The sequence below is a fragment of the Balearica regulorum genome, chromosome 3 (assembly GCF_011004875.1).
Source record: "Balearica regulorum gibbericeps isolate bBalReg1 chromosome 3, bBalReg1.pri, whole genome shotgun sequence".
NCBI classification, from domain to species: domain Eukaryota; kingdom Metazoa; phylum Chordata; class Aves; order Gruiformes; family Gruidae; genus Balearica; species Balearica regulorum.
Genome location: NC_046186.1, coordinates 89,635,654 through 89,660,714, shown reverse-complemented (window position 1 = coordinate 89,660,714; position 25,061 = coordinate 89,635,654). Strand labels below are relative to the sequence as shown.

Here is a 25,061-nt window from a genome sequence, read left to right as displayed (position 1 = left end):
TCTTTGTTCTGTTTTCCAGGATCACCTAGATGTCTGATAATCTTACTCGTTCTCTTTTGCTTGGAATTTTTTCTGTATTTAAGAACCAAGATATTTTTGTACTCATCGAAAACAAGCGAACATACTGTTCCATATTTTTGCACCACCTTATTCATCATAGGACCCACACTACATCTGTGTTCTTGCTACCCATTACTTGCTCACCTCACCCTCATTGAGAGCTATTTTCAAGGGTTCATTCACTTGTCTAAAAAAGATTGTACAAGGCTCTTGTGTTTTTTCCACGTAACTGAAGGCTAATGGGCAGTGAATATTCTAGGCAACTTTCTTTGCTCAACTGTAGTGGATATGATGGTTTCAGTTCCAGCTGTAGGATTTTGCCACTTAAGCTGTAGCCAGCTGTGGATTTAACACTGGAAGTGCCTAATCTGGTGATGAAGCTGAGGACCACCGTTCTCGAACTTTGCAGTACACATGGAGAGGACATCATACCTGAAAAAGGTGCTGAGACTTGTAAATGGGAACAAATCTTAGAGAAGTCTGAATAGTTCCTCTTGTCATTGCAAAATCATTGCCTATTGTAGATTTGCTTATATTTTGCAGAGACTATTTTTAAAAGTTCCAGACTGTGCAACATCCACCTCATCCCTTGGGAAGCTATTCCACCAACTAATATGTGTTACCATCTGGAAGTTTTTTCCTGATATTCTCTCTTATTTTTTCCTTTGTTAATACCTTTCCTATCATAAACACCTATTAAATCACTTATAAAATTACAGCTTCTCTGCAGGTTATTTGAATCATCAGGATAAAATAAACAATTATACCTCCTGTATGGAATTCTATAGGATGATGTTAACTCCCCATCTGAGCAAAATATAGATAGTTCTGTATTGTGTTCAGCACAAATGATTTGAAATAATACAGCTTTGACACAAGTGGGGGAAAAAAAAAATCATGCTGCTGTTAAGTTATACAGAACCACAAGATCCATCCTACTGTGTCATACTCTTTTTCACGTACATCACACTTTACACATTATTTTATTACCTTAGGAGAAACCAGTGTTTCAGCGACTGTTTTTAGGACGTGTAAACAGTAAGGATTGCTAATTGCTATGTGCTCATAATACTAGTTTCTTAAGATCTGGGGAAAAAAATGCCTTTTATCAAAATACTTCTTAATTATCTTATGCTTTTTCCATCAGAGGACATAGTTAATCATTGTGGGCTGTTTTAACCCTGCATAATGTAAACTGCTCTCAGCTACCTGCCTGTTCCTCTGCCTGGGTTTTGCTGTGCTCTTCCCTTGAAGCTAGAAGAGCTGAACAAGGCATATATTTCTTCCCTGGACACACTGCTTCATGGCCTGGAGTATTAACATAAAATGAAACTGAATCCTCAAACAGGATGGAGCTGGAAATAACGGTGCAATATGAGTGTTATTGTGGGATCAATCCATGGAGAACTCAATGTGCTGTTGCTTGCATCAGGGTGAGATCTTTGAAATATGAGACTGGAGAGAATTATGTGATTGTCACAATTACCTTCTTTGTTAAATCCCTTCTGATATTTTCCAGGAAAGATGGGATTCTGGTGTCAAAAAAGGACTTTTGCGATAGATAAACTGAAGATTGAAGGGATGCGTATTCTGTACAAATGCAAGGGTACAAAAGTATTGCCAAACAATTGCTTGATAAATGTTGAATGCCGATGCTTATCAACTCATAATATACTACCAAAAAGAAAGTGTGTAAGGGAGTTTTAGACGCCATAATTTCATAAATCCTTTAAGGACCTGTGATGTTTAATCAATAAAATTAGCCAGATCTTAACTGACAACCAGTGGTGCCCATTGCAAGAAAAGTAAGTGGAAATAGACTGGTAAAAATGGAAATGATCCAGAAAAATGGATGAGCCTAATGTGTGAATCACTTTTTTTTAGAATCTAAATAAGAGAGGAAAAGAAAGAAGGAAAAGATGGTTACTTTGCCTTGGCTGGAATCCCAAAGAATGGAACAAACAGATTTGAAAGGGAACATTATCATTTACCTTCAAGACATGAGATATGGCAGAAATACACAGTATTTTAGCAAATTGGATAGTTCTGCTGCATTTTGGCAAAGTTAGCTGGACACAGTAAATGTGAAGATGTGCGCATTTCCCGTGTCCTTTTGGGAGTTACTGCTCCCACCAGTGCTCAGAAAGACTATGGGAGGCCAGCGTGTGCATGCTGTGTTCTGAGCCCCTTGCAGGTTGCCAAAATCAGAGAAATACAGTGATGAACCAGGACTTTGAGTGTAAGATGAAAGGAAGAGTAATGCCCACCTTAGTCCTCTGCTGGTTAGTTTTATTAAGTTTTAAAATGCTTTTGATGTTAATTTTATCTGATAGGTCCTGCAGACAAAGCTTTCAATGGGGTAAAACAATTGTTCTTTTATAGGAAAACAATTTTTCCCCACTGATGCAGCAGTATTTTCCTGTTGATCCTCTTCAGAGCAGTACAGAGGCTTCTCTGCCTTTCAGAGGCACAAATCAGGAGCAGCTCTATTGTGTGTAGCACCCCAATTAACACCAGCGTACTTGGGACTGGAATTTGACATGCTGTGCTGATCTGGCGATTGACTGCAGAGAGTCATGATTTAGGACCTGTTGTTCAAAATGGCCTGAAGAAAACAAGAAGGATACCTGTTCCAAAAGAAGGATCATTATACCTGAGAGAAATGATGATATTTTACGGAGCTAAATCAGAAGCTAGAGATAGGTGTGTTAAAAATGTCCAGACTTATGAGTAAAGTTGCAGCATATTCTTGCAAGGTTAAATTATTTGGTGCATTTATTCACAAACTTCACTGATACTCAAAATAGAGAAAAGTTAGTGAAAAAGGTGATAGACTGCAGTCTGAAGTATGGGATTTAAAAAAAAAAAACAACCCCAAAAAAACCCCCAAAAAACCAAACCCATGGAATATGATGTTTGTCACCATACAAAGTACTTAATATTCTAGTGTCAAGTTACCACTAGAAATGTCAACATGTCTCACAGGCTGACTCAGGAGATTTTGGACCACAATTGAGTGGTAAAGATTAGAGATTTATTATTTGAGCATATTGAAATTTGACACATTACATCATGGGTCTGCACATCATTGCAACAAAGCTGTTTTCTCTGAGTACTATCTTAAAAAAGCAACTGAGATAAGTGCATCTGTAACATAAACTGTCTGGTTGGTTATATAAATTGTGTTCCTTGTCTGGTTGATTTCTACAGCTGATCTGTATAGCTCCAGTTTCACTGGGGAGAATGGAGGGGGAATGGACAGGCTGCCTCACAGGGGCTAGAACCACCACAAGACTGCTCTAGCCTGGAATCTGTACCCAGGTCCTCAAATTGTAAATGCAAGGGAATGAAAAGATTTGAGAAAACCTTGGTCCTTTTGACATACTACCCAGGGGGGCATAAAGTAAAAAAACTCAAAAAAACAGGGTAGGAAGAAGAAAACTTACTCTGCACATTTTATTCAGCACTTTTTTTTCTAAATGATCCCCCATCATTAAGGGAACTCTTGTGTCTGAAGCAGAGGACATCTGATGCACTCTCAGTTCTGCTCCACAGCTGTCCAACCCAATCAAACCTGGGATCAGTAGTCAAGCAGTGTGAATGGCATACGTTCCTGTGGAGGGGACAGTGCAGAACACTGCCTTCCTATGTCTGTGGACAAATTCAATGTTCAAAGAAGAACATTGAATCTGACAATTGAACATGTGTGTCAGCCAGAGGTAGGGACAATGGTCTGTCATTGCCAGGGGTCTGGAGGCTTAGAGGTATTTGGGTTTCATTAACTGAGGCAAGTCAGAACATTATTTTGTTCTGGGAACAGGTTAGGACAAGTTATGTAAAAAATTAATGTTCCCTTAAAGCTGATCATTCCATAAGTACGCCCAGCTTTGACCGCAGTATTGCCCATGACAGGGGCTGCACTGACTACTCTGTCCATTCCTTACATTGCCTATGGCTGTATGGTTCAAGTTATTCACCCTGGTGATCCAGCCCTTCCTCCAGCCTTCCAGTCTTTTCTTCTGGGGGCTTAATTCCCCAGAGGAAATTCTTGATCATGAAGCATACGGTTGAGCGTAGGTAGATACCTAGTGGGGTGAGCCTCTTGAGCATTGCTCATACGCTTCGCATGCTGTCATTGTTACTCACTACTAATGGCTGGTGAGCACAACACTTGGTAGGCTTTGTTTGTGATAATACTTGGATAAATCTGTTTTCTCAGTGCCAAACAATGCTCCAAAAAGGGAAAAACATGAGCAAGTTAGAAAAAAACAAAAAATGTCTAATGAAGAAGAATGATCCCCTTGTGCAGTGTCTTTTGACTTTTTTCCAGAATTAAGAAACTGTAGGATAGCCCAAACAGGGAGAAGAAACATCTTCCCCAGCAAATATCTTTCTTCACAAGGGATTCAGATTTGATTACAAGCATATGTGCGCGTGAGCACGCGTGCACGCGCACACACACACACATAAGTATTCCACCTGTGGAAGGAGACAGTTTCCAGTGAAGTTGCTGCTCAAAAGCCATCAGTGAGAGTCAGGAAGCCAGTGCTGCTTGCTGAGACCTGCGAAGAGCTCCTCTGCTGGTTGCTGCCAGGGTGAAGCTGACCCTGGAGCACCGGGCTGTCCCAGGGCTTGTCGCTGCCCAGGTCCCTGCGTGGGCATTGCAACAGGCAGAAAGGAATGAGCAGACCCACTCCCAGTTCAGGCCCACTGGAAAAGCGCTCCTCTAGATGATATTCACTATTTTAACACTCTGAACACTGTCCTAAAATATAGATCTGTTGTTGAAAGCGTGCTTGGGTGGTCTGGCCTTTTCTGTGCCAGAAGTTGAACTCTCAAGCTTGGCATCGTTAGATTCTGCCCCGTCATATTGGATGAGCCATTACAGCCCCAAGCTTACAGCTTTCTCTTGTAAACTTGCTTAGGGCTCTGTTAAAACTTCTCAGAAACAACTATCCATCTTTATATGGACCATCACAAAGTGGGATCAAAAAAAAATGTCACGAGAACAATAACTGCATATCATTCTCTGATACTCCATAACCTTTTGTGTGCTATTGAAAAGGCACGTAGCAGATGCTCGCTTTTGCATCATTGGCAGAGGATGTGCCGAATGTGAGGGCTTTCCAGATGTGTGGGGACTTTGTGATGGAATAAAGATGGCAGTTGTCTACATACACCATGTCTCCTTAAAAAACCCCACAAAACCAGGAACGAATGCAAGTGACCAGCAAACTGCACCATCAGAATATTCTGTAAGCTTGTCCTCAGTTGTCTCCTTTTATCAGGTACATTTGCATAGGATTTTATACAAGACTTCTGCTTCGTCATGGACTAGAAAAAAAAAGTAAGAAGGGGAGCTTTGCCCAGCAGAAAGATTCAAATGCATATTCAATTTACTTTTTGCCTGGTCGAAAACTTTTGTTTAAAATAGTGGTTACTGTTCATGGAAAAGCCTCCCATCACAAAAGGTTTGGCAAGCAGGTATCGTGAAATAATTGCTACAATGCAGAGTAGGTACTTTCTTGCTCCCCAACTACACAAACTGCTAATGGGTAATTGGGAGGCAGGCTAAGTGCTAAAATCTGGTACCATTACACTGAATGACACTCTATAAAATAACATCTGTCTGTGTGTAACACAGGCTTAATTCCCAGCACACTGCCAGTCTATAATGAAAACAGTATACTGTAAGCACTGAACATACCAAAAAAAAGAAAAAAAGAAAAAAAGAAGAATGAAGTACAAATAAATTCTGTAGTACAAAAAAAGATTCTGATAGAATTCAGGGACTTTGGATAGGAAAAAGTAGGCTTATTATCTTCCTATAGTTTATAACGCATTTTTATTTAGTAAAGCGCACTTATACATCTGTCTTTCTATTCCTTTACAGTTCTTAGTAGGTCTAGAGCATATATATATATGTATATATACACATATATGTATAAATGCATATATGTGTGTGTGTGTATATATATAAAAAATGGAGTTTGATCAGAGAATTAAGTACTAATGCAACAGGCATTAAAGTCAGCACAAAGATTCCCACTGGATTTAAAGCTGGAATCAAGATGACGCTGGAACAGACTCTAAAATCTGCTCATGTCCCTTTTGAATTTTGGCCTGGCTCACAATACAGCCTTGTTTAATTATTATTTATTTTTGCTATGCCTGCTCCTATGCCTTTCTCTTCTCATTTAAAGCTTCTTGATATTAAATGGGCCACATATACAGTAAAAATAGTACATTGTGAGGACCGTATTATGGTGTATTTTGTGTTTACAGATGATGTCATGAACTGCTTGCAGTCAGACTGATCTCAGTCAGGGAAACCCAGCTTCTATTGTGTGAATTGTGTGACAGTTTCTGCAAACAACTGTCTGAGACAATGTATTGAGAGATGGGGGTTTTAGGACTCAAGAGCTGAAACTACAGAGCTGATGAACCAGTGATGAAATTTTATCTAATTTTAGATCCTGACTGCCAGACCATTTGCAATGTTGAAGTTTAGCCTTGGGTTTTTCTTTTTTCCTTATTTTAGTTGATATAAGATAGTTTCCAAAGAATGCCAGTACATGTCCATGTTAATAGTTATAATTTTTATTTCCACTGGTTATGCAGAAGGACAAGAATAATGTCTGAATATATTCCCACATGTTGTATCTTTATTCTTCTAAGCTGTGGCTCAATAATTAGTACAACATTATCTTATCAATTAGTAGAACATTATCTAATAATATTATCAGCTGTGACATATCCAGGTAATATTTTAATACATCTATTATTGCAGTTGCATCTGCATTCACATTTACCAAAAAAGTTGTATTTTTTGGCATGCATAACAGAAGGAAATATTGATATGTGCTCAATGGTAAGGAGTAGAAAATGTTTTGGCACTGTATGAGATTACTGTTGTGAAAAGTTCATTAAACAGAGCCATTTTATTAGTCCTGTCATTACAAACACATTTTAAAAAAACACATTAAAAAAAGAAAAAAGAAGAATGTCTAGAAAAATGATGGGAAGACATACTGTCATGACATTTCTGTATTTTCTGTAGAAAAACTGTAATTTAGTAGCAGAAACAAGTTTAAAGGCAGAGTTTTTTTTCCCCAAGTGCATTTCAGGAAAGTCTCATTTTTCCTACTAAGGGTGCTGAAACTTCTTATGCAGTATAATTTTATACGGAATATTTGGCAGCCTCTGCATATATCTGTGCTAGAGAAGAAAAATTTAATTTGTCAGATAACATGCATTTAGTAGTGAAAAATGTTTTGTGAAAACGCGCATGTTAGGTGACAGCATTCCGGGCTTGGTGACACAAGTATGCTCTTTCTGCGTCCTCATGCATACGTGTTACGTGGCAGTCATTGATCTGGTGATCGCGTAGCATTTTTCTCCATGGGTTTCCTACTCTTCAAGTCTCAGCTGTGTTTGTAAAGCACACACTAAAATACGGGTGAGGTATTGCTCAAGCATCACCCTTTTGGGTGAGGCAGGGCTTTCTGCTGCTCTCCCACGTGCCCTGGCATGGGTCTTCTTTGTCCATGCATTTGGTTTTGGGAACAAAGAAGATCTTACCCCTCTCATTTTTATTCTTTCTTTTATTATTTTTATTCTATTCTTCTTTTTTTTTTTTATTCTGGCAGGTTAGCAGCACTGAAGTCATAGCGTGCACTTGGCCATCTCAGATATGAAGTTATGAAGGCAGCAAGAGAAAGCACTTTTGCACCGAGATATCCAAACTGCTCTTTAATGCATAAACTGGTGCAGGTGACGTTTTTGTTATGCAGCCACTGACAAGGCTCAGGCATGAAACAGTCTTCCCCAAAGAAATCTTTAGTAGTCCTCAGTTTATGAAAAGGAATATAAAGACTACATAATGAACCAGAGCAGTGCATGACAGAGTGTTGAATGCTCCATCCCAAGGACGGTGGGTCCTATCAAGTTCTGATATTTCTGAGTCCTCAGCAATTTTAAAATCTTTGTCTGTGATGCTTAGTTTGCAAAGCTACCTCACGTGGCTGCACAGACCACTACAGGAGAGAAAAAAAATTCTCCACCAGGTCACGTTCACCCATATATTTCAAATTGCTCTTTAAAAAAAAAGTCAAGAGTAGCGAGTCCTTCAGTCATTTCTAATTATGATTCTACTTTCTCTTTTGACTTGGAAAACCATGTTTATTTCACATTTGCAGGTTATAAACATGATATTTTATAATCTCTTTGCTCAGATTCTTGCTGCACATCACTATTTTTTCTCCATGTGTTTGTAAGAAAACTCCTTTTATTGAAAGCTGCGTACTCTGCTTTTCATTTTCTTTAACTTATGATTTCCACTCTCATTATGTTTTTCAGGAAAATAAAATTAATTTTATTTTATCTATTCACAGATAGATTATTACTGGGTGCAGGGAGGGGGAGGAGGTAGAAATAATTTGGATTTATATCCAGTCACTACTTAAACCTAATGCTTGAGCCTGGAGAAAGGATGGAGATAGAATTGGAAAATCCAAGCTGGACTATTGTCTACATTCAGCTACTTTGAACACCGCAGACATTTCGGATTTTAGAAAAAAAAAAAAAAGTCAAAAAAAGAGACCATTTTCAAGTAAAGTGGCAAGGAAGCAAGTAGCAAATTTAGCAATATATCAGAAGAGGAGTGCCTGGTTGCTAAACGTGGTGTTAAGTAGATAGGTCTCCACAAACAATTTATCTGCAACATACAAACGGGTTAGTGTGGCTCCTGTTAATACTGAGAATACCCTGGGGAATGACGTGCCTTTTAGATGGAGGCAGAATATCATAAAAGTATTTCTCATGGTGGTGGGGAGTGATCAGCATGAGTCCCCTGGGGACTCCTGGAGCAACGACGTGGGGGGGGGAGGAGGAGGAGGAGGAGGGAGCGTGATGCAGAGGGTCAGTAGTGCAATGCCCATCTGTATTTTTCTCCTAAGAGTGCGTGTGTGTTTCTGTGTGACACAGAGAGTAGCAAAGCCAGAGTTTTCTACCTTAATGTGTTATAGAAGATGCACTGGAGTTTGAAGACACACAGGGGAACCAGAAAGGAAATAAAAGTGTTATTTAATTACTCAGAGGCTCAATGTAAGAGTTAAATTACTCTGAAGCTCAGGGACAGGTAAATGACTGAGGGCTCAGAGGTTGTGCCAGTGAGCACTGTGCAAATGACCAGGGAGACACAGGATTTCGGGGAGGATTCAGAAACCAGGACCCTCTCCTGCTTGCTGGGGCACTGGGAAGAGCCAACCCTTCTCACATGCTGAGATTTGAAGCACCAGCACCAGCAGGGTCCCTGGGCACGTGGTCTTGGCACCGGCTGACAATCCAGGCTATCCACCCAGATGTCCACAGTGGTTTTGCTTTTGAGCTTCAGAGGTGGGTTTCATCTCCCGAAAAGTATGTGCAGAATAATACGATATGAATTCATTAGGCTTTACGTGCAATCTTTGGAGAAAAGGTGATAGTGTCTTTTTTCACTCCCTTATGTTGGATGGAGGAAAACATTTGCTTAAAACATATTTGTGTTTTACTTTTTACTTTAGAAATGCCAGAAACATCAAGGCTGATCTTCCTTGTTTGCTGGAGGGGGCTTAGCTGTGACAAATGCAGCACTGAGGGTTTTTAAAACTGTATTGAACAACAATGCATATTAAAACTTATATAGTTTCCCTAATATTAAAAAAAAAATGCAAAGCATTTTGAAATATGCATTTCCCAACTCAATCTAATTTCACTTCTTCAATTTTGCTGTCATACCACCGTCAGTACTGATTTTCAACTAGAAACCAAGACTTTAGGATAGACTGAGAATGAATTTTGAAAAGGAAGAATCTCTGAAAAAGCTTTTTTTTTTTGCTTCTGTTAAAGGGTTAAATGCTATTTTTGGTGACTATAAAGCAGCACAGATTCAGATTTTCCCTCTTTTGTAGTTCACCTCTAAATGAAAATCCAGACCTTTTGCCTTAGTTATAGAGTTGTCAAGATTTGTCAGTCATATTTTGAGATTTCTTTCCACATCTTATTTTAGGTAATACCTTCATTTAACTCGGGTTTTGAGAAGAATCTCCCTTCCTTTAAAAGCAGAAAGTTTGCTGCATACAAGGCTGGATTTGCTTTCTTGGTCATAATATTTCAACCTAATTTTGTTTAGTAGATAATTTGTCTTCATGGTGTCAAATCTGTCGTTGTCTTCTTTGGCTGTTTTCTAAACCCATTGCTTTGATTTTAGCTAATATGTTTCTCGGTCATTCTCAGATTATTACTTTTTAAAAATCAGTTCCTAGCTGCAAACTGAGAAACTCAAAGGCTCCCAGATTTCCCCAGCCATAACTCCTCCTTGGAAATTAATCAGGTGGAATTAATGTCCATCATTAATTGGCCCACTGCAAACTCACCCTTTAACTATATTTAGTGGACTATCAATAGCCCCTGTTTTGCTCATTAAGCAATGGGTGTCCTTAACTGACATGAAGCTTTCCCACCAGGATTCTGTAATAGCACAATCTTCCTGCTTGGAAAGAGTACTTCCCTTTTTCTCTTTGTCTGGAACATAGCACAAGTGGATGTGTGTCTACACTGCAACAGCAGGCAAGGCAACCACTGGGTTTCGGTACACACAGGAAAAGTAGAACATACAGAAAACCAGGGCTCATAGATCCTGGCTCTGCTGGTACAGGACCAAAGTTGCTAAGATAAAGAATGCACCAGGTATCATCTGATCCTAAAAATGCAGGTTTGCCTTTTTTTGAATGAGAATCAGATCTTTTCTGGGGTGACCAGCCAAGCTGAGCACCCAAGTGGAAAAGGTGAAGTTGATTGGGATTGGGAAAGCTCTGCAGTTTGGACTCCCTCAGTACCTTTCCAGGGAAAGCCCGGAGTACAGTCTTGTGTCTATGGAGGAAGCCCAAGCCTCCTCCCTCCTCTCCTGTCCCCTCTCCCCACTGCTGTCCTTTCCCTGCAGCAGCAACCTTTACTCCCCACAGACAGAGCTTTGCTGGTCCTTCCAGCAGGAGATTCAAACGTTTCGTGCAGGAGTGGTGGCTTTGGTGTGTTCTAGCAATGGTCATGTCTGGAAATCCTGAAAGGCTGATGGATGTTAGAATAAACTACCATTTGCATAGAAAAATAGCTTAAATAAATTAAAGTATGGGTAAGTTGGATGATTTAACTGTCACAAAGAGCTGAGTATATCAGCATGTAAGTGGTGATGGCTGTCACATGCTGGATGTGCAAGGCTGCCAATAGCTTCAGGAACAGTCCTGAGCAGAGCAGTCCCTTCTGCATCTCTCTCTGCATGAGAATGATGGGGTCAGGTCCTCAGCGGTGATGAAAAAGGGTGCGTTTAGCAATCTTCTGATTGCCAGCCTGCTTGGGGCTACGCTGGGGAAAGCTGGCACAGCCTGTGGCAGGAGCAGCTGATGGGTGCTGCAAAGTGAGGAGACCCTGGCCCCAGCTCCTGCTGGCATCCCACATGCTGCCATTAGCTGGGGGTCTTTCCACTGTGGAAGCCTAACTGGGAACACTGCAAAACCTGCAGTGCTTCTTCGAGGCTGGAGAAATGAAGTTTGGAGTCTGCTTTAGCTTGATGTAGCTGTGTAAAATGACCATGTCATGGGCCAGGATCAAGAGCGATGTTTCATTCCTGGCTGAGGAGGTTTAGATTGGATGTTAGGAAAAAATTCTTCACTGAAAGTGTTGTCAATCACTGGAACAGGCTACCTGGGGAAGTGGTTGAGCCGCCATCCCTGGAGGTATTTAAAAGATGTGTAGATGTGGTGCTTAGGGATATTTCAAGACCCCATTTTCACAGAGCTGAAACACTTCTGTATTTTGTGCAGTTTGGGCAAAAGGGTGAGGGATAGAGGTTTCCGTAGGTGTTCGCAGATCAGGCCCTACTATTGGTGATTAATTGCCAAAATATTATAAACTCCTTGCAACACAGCTTGGCTATTCTAGCCCTTGATGTCTGTCATTTTTGGTTGTCACTTTCCCTTTAACCTCTTAAAGGAAAAGCTCCAGGAGACTGATTTATGCTCTTAAAGATATTTATTCTATTTTGACCTGTCACGCAGACTTTACCTGATTCATTACTTACTCCTGTAAATGAGCCCAGACGTGGTTCTCTGAGGTAAACACGAACTGCGTGCTCATAGAAACAAGGGTCAAAGATTTGCTACCAAAAATCCCCCAGTCATACAAAATTAAAGGAAGGGGGAAAGGTAAAAACCTTGCATAACTTCAGAACAGAGCAAGCCTGGAGCCAGCCTGCACAGAGGGAAAGGATGCTGGTGTTTCATCTAAGAGAAAGATGCCTGGCAAATCCCACATCACACTGGATGCAACTTCTGTGTCCAGAGCACTTGAGATTCCTTTTCCACCTTACCTTGAGATCGCTTTGCGGACATTTGTGGAGTGAAGGACCAGCTGCTGATGGAAGGAAAGGGCTTGCTAGCAGCATTGCCTTGTGGCTCCTTTAAGCTGCTCCCCAGGAATGGAGGAGAGCTCTGAAGCAGGGTCTTGGTGGTGACCAGGCAGCAGTGCCATTAAAAATAAGATCTCCCAGCAGAGACTGCAAGTGAGCTTGAACAGAACAACTCCAGGTCATGCAACATGGCCCACACTGCACCAAAGTCTGGGCTCAGTCCTTAGTTGCACGGGCAGTGAGACCACAGCCTCTGAGCTATGTGCTGAGAACAGGCTGGTTTCCTTCTGAGAAGAAACATGGATTTGCCTACAATCTCTGTAATCACAGTAGAGGAAATTCTACTTTCTTTATACATGCACTCCAGCAAGAGTAAGATCTAACATGCAAGCATTATCCCTGTTACGGCTTGCAGATGCAGAGCAAGTGGACTTTTTACCCTGTTACTCAGCAAACATTGCACTAGGCCTTGGGGCTGGCATATGAAAGGTGGAGAGAGAACCTTATCAGGAATTTACTGAAGTAAAAAATGTTTTATAGCATTGGATAGGATGAGAAAGACTTTAATAATGGCTCTTTAAGAGTTAGGAAGACTTAGGCATGGAAGAGACCTTGAAAACACATGCAACCCATTATATGGATATATGGAACCTCATTTTTCAGCTCTCAGAGTGGGATTAATGGAGTAGAATGGCAGTGAAAAAGAGAAACTGTCATTAAAGGAAATATAGGAGTATTACCTTGCTGCCATGGTACCATTTCACAGACATTTAGGTATCCATTGACCTGCACAGGAAAGCAAAATCACTTATGGCTGGCCCTGAATAAGACTGATCTTGCAATAGGACATCTCAGGTTGGCTCTGTTGACTACTACTGCCTGAATGGCATGGTCCCAGGAACTATGGAGGCCTTTTCATCCAGGGATGAAATATTGAGGGATAACTGTTTAAAAACATCTTCCTCTGATCCCTCTAGGAAATCCAGTTCATAGGCACTTAAAAGGTGGAGAGGGAAAAAGAATTATAACACGAAGCTGAACTGCTAAGTTGGCTTGACTTTTCATTTGTGCAGTGAGAATGAGATCTTCAGACGTATTTCTTTAAACATTTGCAGCCAGTTTTGATTATATTAATGATGATCACCCAGGCAGTGTCTGTGGATTTTGGTCTGTTACATTCTAAATGTAATTTTTTTGAAAGTTGACTAAAACCCCTTGAAACATGAAATCACCTTAAGGAAATCCTACACCTTGGATGAGTAGTAATAATAGACGCTGAGGTTCATTGTCTTTAAAGCATTCTTTGCTTTTGCTGCTGCATTTATCACAGTCATCTTGTGAAATTCTGCAGTACTGTCACCACCTTCTCAGAACCAAAACTGTCATTTAAAATCTCTTCAAATGCAATGAAGTGACATTGTGGTCTGTCTTGCCAAGGAGTCAGGTTTTTTGCAAAAGATTCCTGTATCGTTCCTAGTCAAAACATAGTTCTGGTAATCAGCAGTGTGTTTTGAAATGTTACAGGAGGTGAGTTGCTCCTCCGCACAAACCTGCTCTGGAGTAGGAATGGTTTTGATACTATTGTTCAGTTACTGAAGTGACTGTCAATAAATAGCAAATAAAGCATTGTACTGTGCAGCTAAGAGAGTGAAACAAACTTTTGGAAAATAACATATTTCTGACAGGTTTTTCAAGGTGTTACTGGATACATGAATTCCCCTATCTTGAAAAACAATTAAGCAGTATATATATATAACCCTGGTTATAACCTTTTAAATTTGTAGTCATACAACAATTTTTAGGGAGAGAGGCAAAGGTAAGGAAGCAGAAAAGTGCTTCTTTTCCTTAAATTAACCCCTACATTGACATACTTAGGCAATATCTGCTACATGGCAGAGCATGAAGGCTGCACAGACACTTTCAGTGACATTTACTCCTGTCATCCCTGCAAACTGACTTGCATATGAAAGAGGCGTAAGTCAGAAGCATTACAAGAGGGGACCTAATGAAAAGTATCCTGGATTGTAAGGATTGCAGATTGGATTTAAAATTCCCCACGTATTTTTGTTAAAGGCTTTGGCATAATCCTGTCTAGCTTTGCTGTGTGGAGAGTGGATCAAAGGTGCAGCCTTGTTAACCTCTCCTGAATTTCATTGCTCCTGGGGATTAGTTTCCTAGGGATGTCCTGAAAGTTTTCCTCTAATACAAACACAGTATCAGAGGAGCTGTTCACAGGGACTGAGAGTTTAAATTCACAGTTTGTACAAGCACATTTTAAAGAGGTAATTTATTTGAGTGTAAAGTACAGTACCCCAGGTATAAGAATTTCTCCCTTGTTATCATTACCAAATGCACATTAAACAAATTATCATGCTAGACAGAAAGGGTATTTGCATCTTGTTAAGAAACAAAACGAAGACAAAGAAATCTCTTTCCAACATCTGGGATGCCTCCATCCTTCTCCCAACACACACCAAAAACTGCTTCTATGACATTTCTCATGGGCTGTTGATTGTACTGGCAGATCGGCCATTGCCATCATTATGCATCGGTAGACAAAGCAAATATATGTAATATATGTTAAAAAATGCATGGCAGATGAGAAGGATAAAAAAACTCTCAGAAAATAATGCTATGTACTTTCATTTCTGCTCTAGAGATATATTGTAATGACACTATGAAAACTGTGCGAAGAGCTATGAAGAACTTATTCCTGTTTTCTAAAATAACAACATGCCAAGGAACTGTGTAGACTATATCATGTATTACAATTCACAGGCTGCACAGTGGGTTTCTGAAGTTAAGGTAGCAATCCATTCTCCTGGGTGTTCACTTGTTTTTTTGGTTAGTGTGGTGGTAGTGGTGGGGGCTTATGACTAGTGAATTTATGCTATTCCACATGACTAACTGATAATGACAGATTTTTTTTCCACAATCTACTACACCCTTAGAATTTTGTTGTAAGGAAGTGTTAAAGAACATCTTTCAGGTGCTTCAAGAGCTAACTGACTCTGGAGCTGAGGGCTGATCCTGGGAGATGATGAGTCCTCTAATGCTGCTGAGGCCCTTCAGCTCCTGCTGAACTCGGGTCCCACATGCCAATGTCAAGCTCCTTAAAATCACTAGGGAGACGTGGCCCAGTTGTGGTCATCATTGCTCCCCTTGATCATGCCGATAGTCACATTGACTTCATGATATTACTTCTGTGAATAATGACTTGCCAGGATAAATGAAGCTTTTATAGGCTGGTAAGAAACTGTCCTTGAAAAGGTTTTTCTTGGGAAAAAGCTTTGATTATTGCATAAGCTGTCAATACAACTCAGGCAGATGGTATTTTGAACCTGAAAAGAAGATGATGGTAAATCATTATTAATAAAGCCTCTTGATAGTTTAACAATAAAATAAACATAATAGGATATCATATGACATACAGTGTGCTCCACTATTGATGTTGCAAAACTCTATAAAATCAATGTAAACATGAAAAAGGAAACCAGATGATTTTTTGAAACTGCAGAATGGAACTTCAGGTCATTTGAAATGGAAATCTAGACAACATCAGTGCTAGTTCTGTAACTTCAGGTTTTTTGTTGGTTTTTTTTTTTTTTTTTTTTTTTCCCCAAGATATTACTCTCTCAAATAAATCCAAAGCTCTGAGATTAGACAAGCTCTGTTCTCAAGCTGGCCGACGAGACTCTGTGATACCATCAGGTGGTGAGTCTGACCAGAGATGCTGTTAGAATGCTTCATACTGGTATATGATGAGAGAACTTATCAGGGACCATGGGCCCATCTGCAATGGGCTAGGGGATGAACAACCTTTGGGAGGCAGTGGACTGAAGAATGGGGTTGGAAGGATAGCTGTGGCCTTTCCCATGTCCCTGAGATAGTCCCGCCACCAGCTCAGGGTCCTGGGGCGAACGGCCAGGGAACCACATGGACCCTGTTGTAGTTTGCCTCTCCACAGTGACTGGGGAGGGAACTGGGGAGTATCTCTGTCTTGGCCAAGGTTAATTTTATGAATTTCTTCTTCCTCCTGAAGCAGATGAGAGGCTGCTGTTGACATTCTAGAATACAAAAGCTTTGGTTAACAGATGCCCTGATCAGATCTTTCTGTATTTTCCCTTTTTTCATGATCAGTGAGATGCTACAGCACCTCTCACTGATGACCAAGGTTTTGTCTTCTCAAGGAAGTGTAATTACATAGTTCTTCTTGAGGTGACATTTAGGAGACTTCTTCCATAACCCTCGTTGGGTAGTAAATGTGTCTGAGAGTCAGAAATGCCACCCATTTTATTTGGTGGAATACAAAGGGGAAAAAAGCATTTAGATCTGTGGTAATATTGACTGCATATTCCCTTTTTAGCAGACTATATTTGTGACTTCATTATTCAGTCCTTTGTTACAGTTAAAGATCACCTGAGCTTTGCTAATTATTCTTTTCTGCTTAAAATGCTATGGTAATTTTTCTTCTTACTGTGACCAGAATCACTGATTTCAGTGAAGGCCACTGTATGAATTATCTTCCTTGCCTCATCCTGTATTATTAAAAAAGTCTTTCCAAAAGAAAATCAGCATATTTTTATAGTACATTTAATATAATTTTAGCTCTTCCTTCTTGGAGTTTCATACCATGTTTGGATTCATTGATTTGATGATAGCTCATACATACTGAAGTTAAAAACAGACCTCAAAAGTGCAAGAAATTTAACATTTATTCTTGTCACTTCTGCTTAATATACTTTTGTTCTTCCATAATTGCCATTTATAATTACCTAGCACTCAAACTTATAGAAATTCTCAGTTTACTTAATGATTTCACAGTTCAATTATTTTTAAATACAGTAGGTGGCCTATCAATCTAGTATACTATAATTGATTCACTCTGTGCAACATTTTCAATCCTGGTCCATGTGGATTGCCAGCGGACCATAAATCAGAAGTAAAGAGCAGAGCAGTGGGTGAGGTGAGTGTGTGTGTGCGTGAGGGCAGTGTGCCTCTTGTGCATGCGGCAGGACGCCTAGTTATATACAGTTGTATTCAGTATATCAATTTATGACCTGATAGGGAGAGCAAAGGTAGCCAGAGAGGAACAGCAGATAACCCGCCCCCCGCCCCGTGACTCCCACTGCTGCCTTCCTAATGTGTAAACAAATATGGGCAACTGCTCTGCAGCAATGTAGGTCTCGGGCTTATACACCACCGTGAAGTTCATTGTTCCCAGTGAACTGCCATAGCTTCAGAGTGCCTCTAAGAGCCCTGGCAAGAGGCTGGTACCCAAGGGGCTGTAGGTCTGTGTTGGCTGGGGATAGCAAATGGTTGCTTAAGTGGCAATAATGAGCTAGTAGAAGATGCAGTTGCAGAGGATGCTGAGCGAGCAGGTGCACAAACACATGCTCCCAACTCTCTTGATCCTGGGCCAGCAGTGAGTGCATCAGCGCCTCCCCAAAGGACATTTAGCGCTTTGCAGGCCGCTCCAGCACTAGTCAGGGAGCTCAAAAAGCCTACTCAGGACCTAAGGACCAGCCAGACACAAGGGAAGCCTGTCCTGGTCAGTGAATGTGGCCACATGCATTTGATGGCAGCCAAGCGACAGCAGCATGGAGATTATGGCACCAGTCCTATAACACTAAAAGCTTTGCCTACAGTGGAGCAGTGTGGTGGACACAACTGCAGTGCAGGGTGCTACCAGTTGCTATTTAGATTGGTTGTTCTTTTCTTTAATCCAAGATATTTCCATTGTTGTGCTTGCTGCTGTACAGCAGCCAAGAGAAGATCACACAAGTGTCCAAGTGTCTGTATTATGGATCACCCGATACTCCATCTGATAGACCTAGGTGTGTTTTGTGGCTTTCCTGGTGATGCTTTTCGGAAGTAATTCCACAGAGCCTCACTATATCTTTCCCAGCCATCACAGATGGCTGTAGACTAACCCAAACTGTCGTCGTGACCTAGCCAGTCAAACAAGATGAATCTTGTGTCACTCTTCATTGGCACATCATTTTTTCTGTGAGAACCTCAGCAAGAGGAAAGTACCAAGAGGTCAAATCACAAATTACAGAGCATCCTGCAAGCCTTAGGAGTCTGAGTGTATAAGCTATGATAGATTGGCTCATTTTTCTGTTGTCTCTTGCTGTAACACAGAAAGACAAAAAGATGGACAATTTCCACTGTTTTTTGAATGATACACATTTCTACATACATTTCTAATGTATGTGTTACGTGATTTCATCCGTCACTAAGTCAAGTAGGTGAGATCCTTGTGGTTAAATATGTAATAAATTTACTAGTTTTAACTAGTTTATCTGCCTGCTACTCCCTTCTCCAGAAACTTCATTCAACACCCAACCTTTTGAGCAGTTTTGAATTGATGCCTTTTTTTCCTGTTGCAATCTAACCTGCCACACATTTGTTTCCGTTCCTGAGCAAACACCTCTATTTCTCCCTAAAGGTATAGTAGTCCTAGTGCCAGAAGATCAAGAAAGAGTCCTGAAAAACTGACAGATTCCTGATATGTAAGAGCTGAATAGTCTTTAGATCTGCAGAAATGAAACTGGATATTTGGTATGACAGGAAGGGGATAATACCAGAGAGACCCAGGATTCACTTCTAGCCCTAAAAGGGCCTAGAACAGAGAATTTAGCAGTCATGAGACTGATATGCAAACTGAAGTTTCTAAGCATATACTCCTTAAAAAGTTATTTTTGTGTCTTTCAGCATTGCTGTCTTTCCCCACAGCTGTGCCCAAGACGTGATAACCATAGGGGGTATCGCCATCGCCCTGCGATGGTTCCTCAGCAGGAGGGACCCAGTGGCAGGAGGTCTGTGATCTCTGCCAGCACCGGGTGGAGTCAGAGGAGACAGGTGCCATCCTTTGGAGACAAATCAAAGCAGAAGCCAATATGAAACCCAGTACCTTCCATGCACTCCAGGTTGTCTGAGAAACACATGTACTGGCTACTTCATTTTCAGAAGTATTTCTAACTATTTTGGTACATTTTCTTATTTTTTCAGTGTATGGATATCTGTAGGCAGACATACATATATTCCCGTCCAAACACAGATGCATATTTATACAGAATATGCAGAAAAAATAGAGGCATTGCTTTATCAGAACTCACTAGGATGTAACAGTAACACTCCTAAATCTTTGCTGCTTGTGATAAATACAATATTCCAGTCTCTATACATTATATCTATAATGTGATATACTACATCATACTGTATATTCATAAGTAATGCTTTAAATATCAGTAAATAAAAAGTGATATTTTTTTTTTCTGTGAATTAAGAATGTTAATATTACCTCTACAGCAAAAACAAACCTTTTGGGTCTCATTATGCAGTGTTTAGCATAGCAGTTCAGGAAGGTTTAACTTCCTAACTGTACCTAACTTTCAGAACATATGAATAAAAATGTGTAATGCAAAGGCAGAGATTTTTGAGGATTGCCATAACTGAAACATTTACATAGCTTAACTTATGAGCAGAAATCTCTTCAGTATAGTCAACATGCTTGCTTGCTTTTGTCAGAAAGTAGAATAGATGGACAATTGAATTTTTCCATAAAGGTCAAATTATTAAACAGAAATCTTTTTTTTTCTAAAGAAAGTAATTTATCCCAAATTAAAACAAAAAAGAAAAATAACCCCCAAACTTTCACCTAGCTTTTTCATACATAACGTTCTAACAAAAGGTGACCTTTCAGCAACAATAATTATAGGAAAATAAGAGAAGAAATCCTATTCTTCCTTTATGTAAAAAGATAGCAATTTTTTTCACATATTACAAACCATTTCAAGAAGTAAAATTCAGTTGAAATTCAGACATATCATTGGTGTGAAAATAACCCAACATTTAACTGGGTTTAACAGATATTTTTCAGGCTTGCATCTCGGCAAAATCGCCTTACTTTAATCCTTGTATAGCTTGCAGCTTCGTGTTTAAAGGAATGTAGAAAACAAGACAGTTTAGAAGGGGAAAGATCAGTAATCATCTGCCTTGTCCGACCTTTGGCTCCCACACTAACTGTTTGTCTCTGGCCATGGTAAATTTTCTATCAGTGCTTTGAATTAAATCTGGTCTATTGATGGTATTTTTATTTTTTTTTCCCCTGCTTGAGAAAGTATATGTTTTTAGGGATCTGATAGGATTTTCTTTTGCCACTGGTTCTGGTATATTCCTGGGGTCACTTGTGGGCTTTCCAGTTTGCCTGTAATTATCCTGTTTGGCTGATCGCTAGCACTTCTCTCAGTGGAGTTGCACCCATTTTCTTGTTTGCATCCTCCTAGTTTTTGATGTACAGGCAGGCAGGACATCAGTCTTTTTTTATTGTCACTTGTAACACATGAAATACTGTGCCAGATCAGATTAGTTATCCAGTGTCCTGTTTCCAGCAATGGCCATTTTCAGACATTTCAGAGATTAGTGTAAGAATTTGCATCCACATTTGATGGACACATGCGAAACAACTTTAAAGTCAAAAATTCTCCCTATACCCAGGGAGGGAATAGTTGACTGATGTCCTGCACACTCAGTTAGTGCCCTCCAAGTTATTTTAAATCAGTGTAAGGTCAGTTATTAACTTTGAGTCATCTTAACTCCAACAGCAACACAGATCCTTAAATATTTCGATGCCTCACTCAATGCTGAATTTTCTGTAAGGATATGGACCAAGGGGAGGATGGCTGGAGATAAGAGCCCCCTAGGTATCAATGCACTTACATAAACATGCAAGCACATGTTTTTATAGGAGGGCATGAGCAACAGCAATCTCTCACCCCCCAGGATCCTGGTTTCCATGAAAGCATATGCAGGGATAAACTTGGAGAAACGTGTGTTCGATTTTCCTCAATTCCCTTTGGTGGCTGGGGAGGGGGTCACAGAGCATCCACTGTGCGTGAGGCTTGGCTCACCCTTTTGCTCCACCAAACAGCGAAGGAGAGCTTGGCCATGGCCTTCTGGGGCCAGTCGACAATTTGGATGCCCCTGCCTGGATGGTGCAGGTGCCTAGCCCTAATTTGGGGGTGAACTAGCACCTTGTAATCTATTTCTTCATTTTTTACTTCTGGCAATTGCTTTGTCCCCTGTCCTCCATCTCAAGGTCCCACTTCCAGGAGGGAAACTGTTCCCTAAAAACCTGCAAGCTGAGCCAAAATTTAACTGTCCCCTAAATGAGGACCAGCAGACTCCTCTATAAACTAGTTCAGTCTCTGGGAGAAAGTCTCCAGAAAAACATCTGCCCTCCCTCATAGATATCAGCTACAAGTGTATTTATCCTCCCAGAGATGCCCAGTTAATCTGTTCATCCATGCAGACAATAATGAAGTACTAAAAGAGACAGACAGTCACAATAAATAAGGGTCCAGATCCTCCCTGGATGTAAACTGGGGTTATTCCTTTGAGATGAAGGCAGTGACAAACTTTTATGCCAGCTGAGATTCTGGTCTGTAAGGGTCCTGCAGCAACATGGATACAGCTTTGCAGACTTCCTGACCAACAAAATATGATTTGCTCTTCAAGGTGTGGGATTATAGTCATAGAATTGCTTATATTTGTTAACAGTATCTTTCCATCCAGACTTGGCTGGATTTAGTATAACAAAGCATGTCTTGGGCTGTGTAAAAAGGGGAGGTGGCAGTAGTGCACATCTTTTAACCCCCATCTTCTATTATTGCTATAATATTATCTGAATATTATCTTTTATGAAGGTATCCACAAGCCTTTTGCTTGTTTGAAGTAGTTACTTTTGTTAAAAGGTTTTATATTGGCCCAGAAAACATATTTTGTGTGAGTTTTTTTTCCTAAGAAGTGAGATCCCCATGAAATGTAACATGATGATTGTATTTTTAAGTTGGATAAAAGCCATTTTACAGGGAAGAGATGTTTCCTTCTAATGACATGCCACAAGCTGATTCATCATTCACTTTTGTAGTTTCAGTGACAAAAGATTTTTCTGAATAGTTTTATCCTTTTTCATGAAGAGTTCATCCTTTTTTTTATTTTTTTTTTTTTTATTATTCCTGATAGTTAAGTATGATTTCCTAAATTGTACCTTTTAGGTGCATAATTTTCAGCATGAAACTTAACACCTCCTAAGTATTTTGAGTTCAGCTCTGCCTTTTGTTTCAGATTTTGCTTTTCTGTTATTATTGTTACTGCTGTTATTATCACTGAAAGTGCGTGGGATGCTCAACACTCAAGAATGAAAAAAAGGTTAAATATCTTACAGCCCGAAGACCAGATTTCCTGGCTTTTTCTTTAAACGGGCATTTTTTTGTCCCTCTTGGGACAACATGTTTTCAAAACCAACGTAATATTTTGCTGGTATTTTGCACGGTATTTCGCAGGCAAACATCAGCTCTCCTTGCTCACGCTGCAGGCCAGCTGGATGCTCCTCAGCGGCGAAGGGGAAGCGACGCGTTTTCAGGGAGCACTGCCCTCGGCCTGAGATAATCACGAGCCCGCTGGGAGCGGGGGTACGAGCTGGTGCACGGCAGGCACAGCCTCAGGCGGCTCTGTGGCTGTGGGTTAGGCTTAGCATGCAAAGCCTCGCTTACCTCTGCCTGCCATGAATGTACCCACGGTCAGTCTGTGGCTAGCCCAGGTGTAATAGGTTCAATCCTGCTTAATTGAAGACTATGGTTTTGTGATCAGTTTTGGAAGGCGGAACGCCAAAGGCGAGTCACGTTGAAAGGCCAGGTCTCTCTTGGCTTCGGGAAGCACCTGAAGGGATGAGTGATGCATGAGTCTTCACAACGAGGGGCCCAAACCTCCATCATGTCCTGCACTGCTATTGGTACAATGCTTGGGAATGCGAGGAGGAAAATGTGCTGCTCTGTTAATGAGCTGTCCTGTCCCAACTTTTCCCTACAACTTAAGCATGATTCATTGAATAAACAAATGGGAACCAGTCATCTGGAGTTTTTTTGCTTCCTGTGTTTGTCAAATTATACCAGAGACTGTTGTATTCCCAGCAAGGCAATTGCCTTAAGGCCATAAGCTTTATTTACAGAAGAAAAAGCAATGTCTTAAAGCACTTAAAAATACCCTGAGCTGTGGTTCTTTTAAGGTATCTACAAACTAAGCAGACATCTGGGCTGCACTTGAATTCAACTGTTTTAACAGATTTCTACAATGAAAACCTTGCTAAGTATAGAGTAGTTATCCAGCATTAATGAAGTTATACACAGACAATGAGATTTGCAACATTAATTTTTTATCTTGTTTTCTGTAATGATTTTTCTTCCCTAATGGAAACACATGCTTACCTAAGCAGATTTTTTGGACCGTTATTTTATAATTAAACTATCAGTTCCACTTGTTGTAACTCCAGCCTGAACAGGCACTAATATATCTGGAAAGAGTGGATGTATTCTTAAAGCTCTTTTAAATTTCTAACCTTGAATAATTTGTCTCTGATGCTTTTCTTAATTATAATCCATTCAGAATAAAAGAGGATGAATTTTTCCCCTCGAGCAAAGCTACGATAAATTCTAACATATCTGCTGTATATAAAGATTTCTTTTTCATTCTGCCAAAGTGAATACTGCATGCTAAACTACTTCATCGTTCATTAGTGTACAATTAGGCCTGCATTCACTGGTATGTGCTGCCTGTTTTGAGCCATTCCAGTGATGCAAAGCAGCTGTAAACTCGATTTAACAGCCTGGTTAAACCAGGTTTACAGCTGTTTTGTGTGGCTGGCTAGGAGCAACATACCCGGGGTGTACTGGTAAATCTGGCCTGTAGAAAAAGAAAGAACTTGCATTATTATTTTATCACTTCTCAAAGTGCCTCTGTCATAAAGTAGTCTTTGCTAGTTTTCATTTGGTAAGACCTGGTTCTCCACTTTGCTGCATAGCTTTATGGCGTTTTCTAATTACAACAGGGAAAAACGTGTCATAAAACTGGAGTTTAAATAAGTGATATATTAGAGAAATATATGGTAGTAGATGGCACGAATTAGGAATTATTCCTAATTATGGCAGAGAGGCAGGGAGATTAATGGCAGAGAGATTATATATGGCAGAGAGATTATATTATGGCACAGGAAAAAGAAGACACCACCCTCCATACACCCCAAATTTTCCCAACGTACAGCAATCTCCCTGTCTGAGAATCGCTGAGAGCCTGGCAACCTCCAAGTAGGTACCAGGTCCTCTGGATGGTGTGGACCCATGGAGGTAACCAGATGGTCATGAAATGCCATCAGGACTGCACCTTCTCAGACATGGTTCATCACGCCTCTTCTGTCAGAAAGGGTCTCTGCATGGCTCCTGAAAGGGATGTTGCCTTTCTGCCCAAGGTCCCCTTCCTCATCCGTCATGCACCCTTATGGATGGTCACCCTAGGATCGAGTAAAAGAGGATTTCAGTAGCTGTTTCCAATCTGATGGGAAATCCCGTGGGGCTGGTGTCCCAAATAGCAGTGTGAGAAGCTTTAGAGCCCCCTACCATGGCTGCAGCATCAGGTAGGACCATGGTCTAGGCAAGCTGACTTTAACCCCTCCAATGTGTGATACAATTCAAAAGACAATCACAATAAAACTTCCACTGAA

The 25,061-nt window shown here is 40.5% G+C and overlaps 2 long non-coding RNA genes across 4 annotated transcripts in view; one reads left to right on the top strand and one right to left on the bottom strand.

Moving 5' to 3' along the window:
• LOC142601060 (uncharacterized) overlaps positions 1 to 25,061 on the top strand; it is a 123,642-nt gene that overhangs the window by 19,385 nt on the left and 79,196 nt on the right. The gene's annotated exons all lie outside the window — the stretch shown is intronic.
• LOC142601059 (uncharacterized) lies at positions 14,775 to 23,378 on the bottom strand. The gene is made up of 2 exons (XR_012834623.1): positions 23,062 to 23,378; positions 14,775 to 16,569 (listed from the first exon to the last, which is right to left on the bottom strand). It is a non-coding gene; the product is annotated as an uncharacterized LOC142601059 (long non-coding RNA).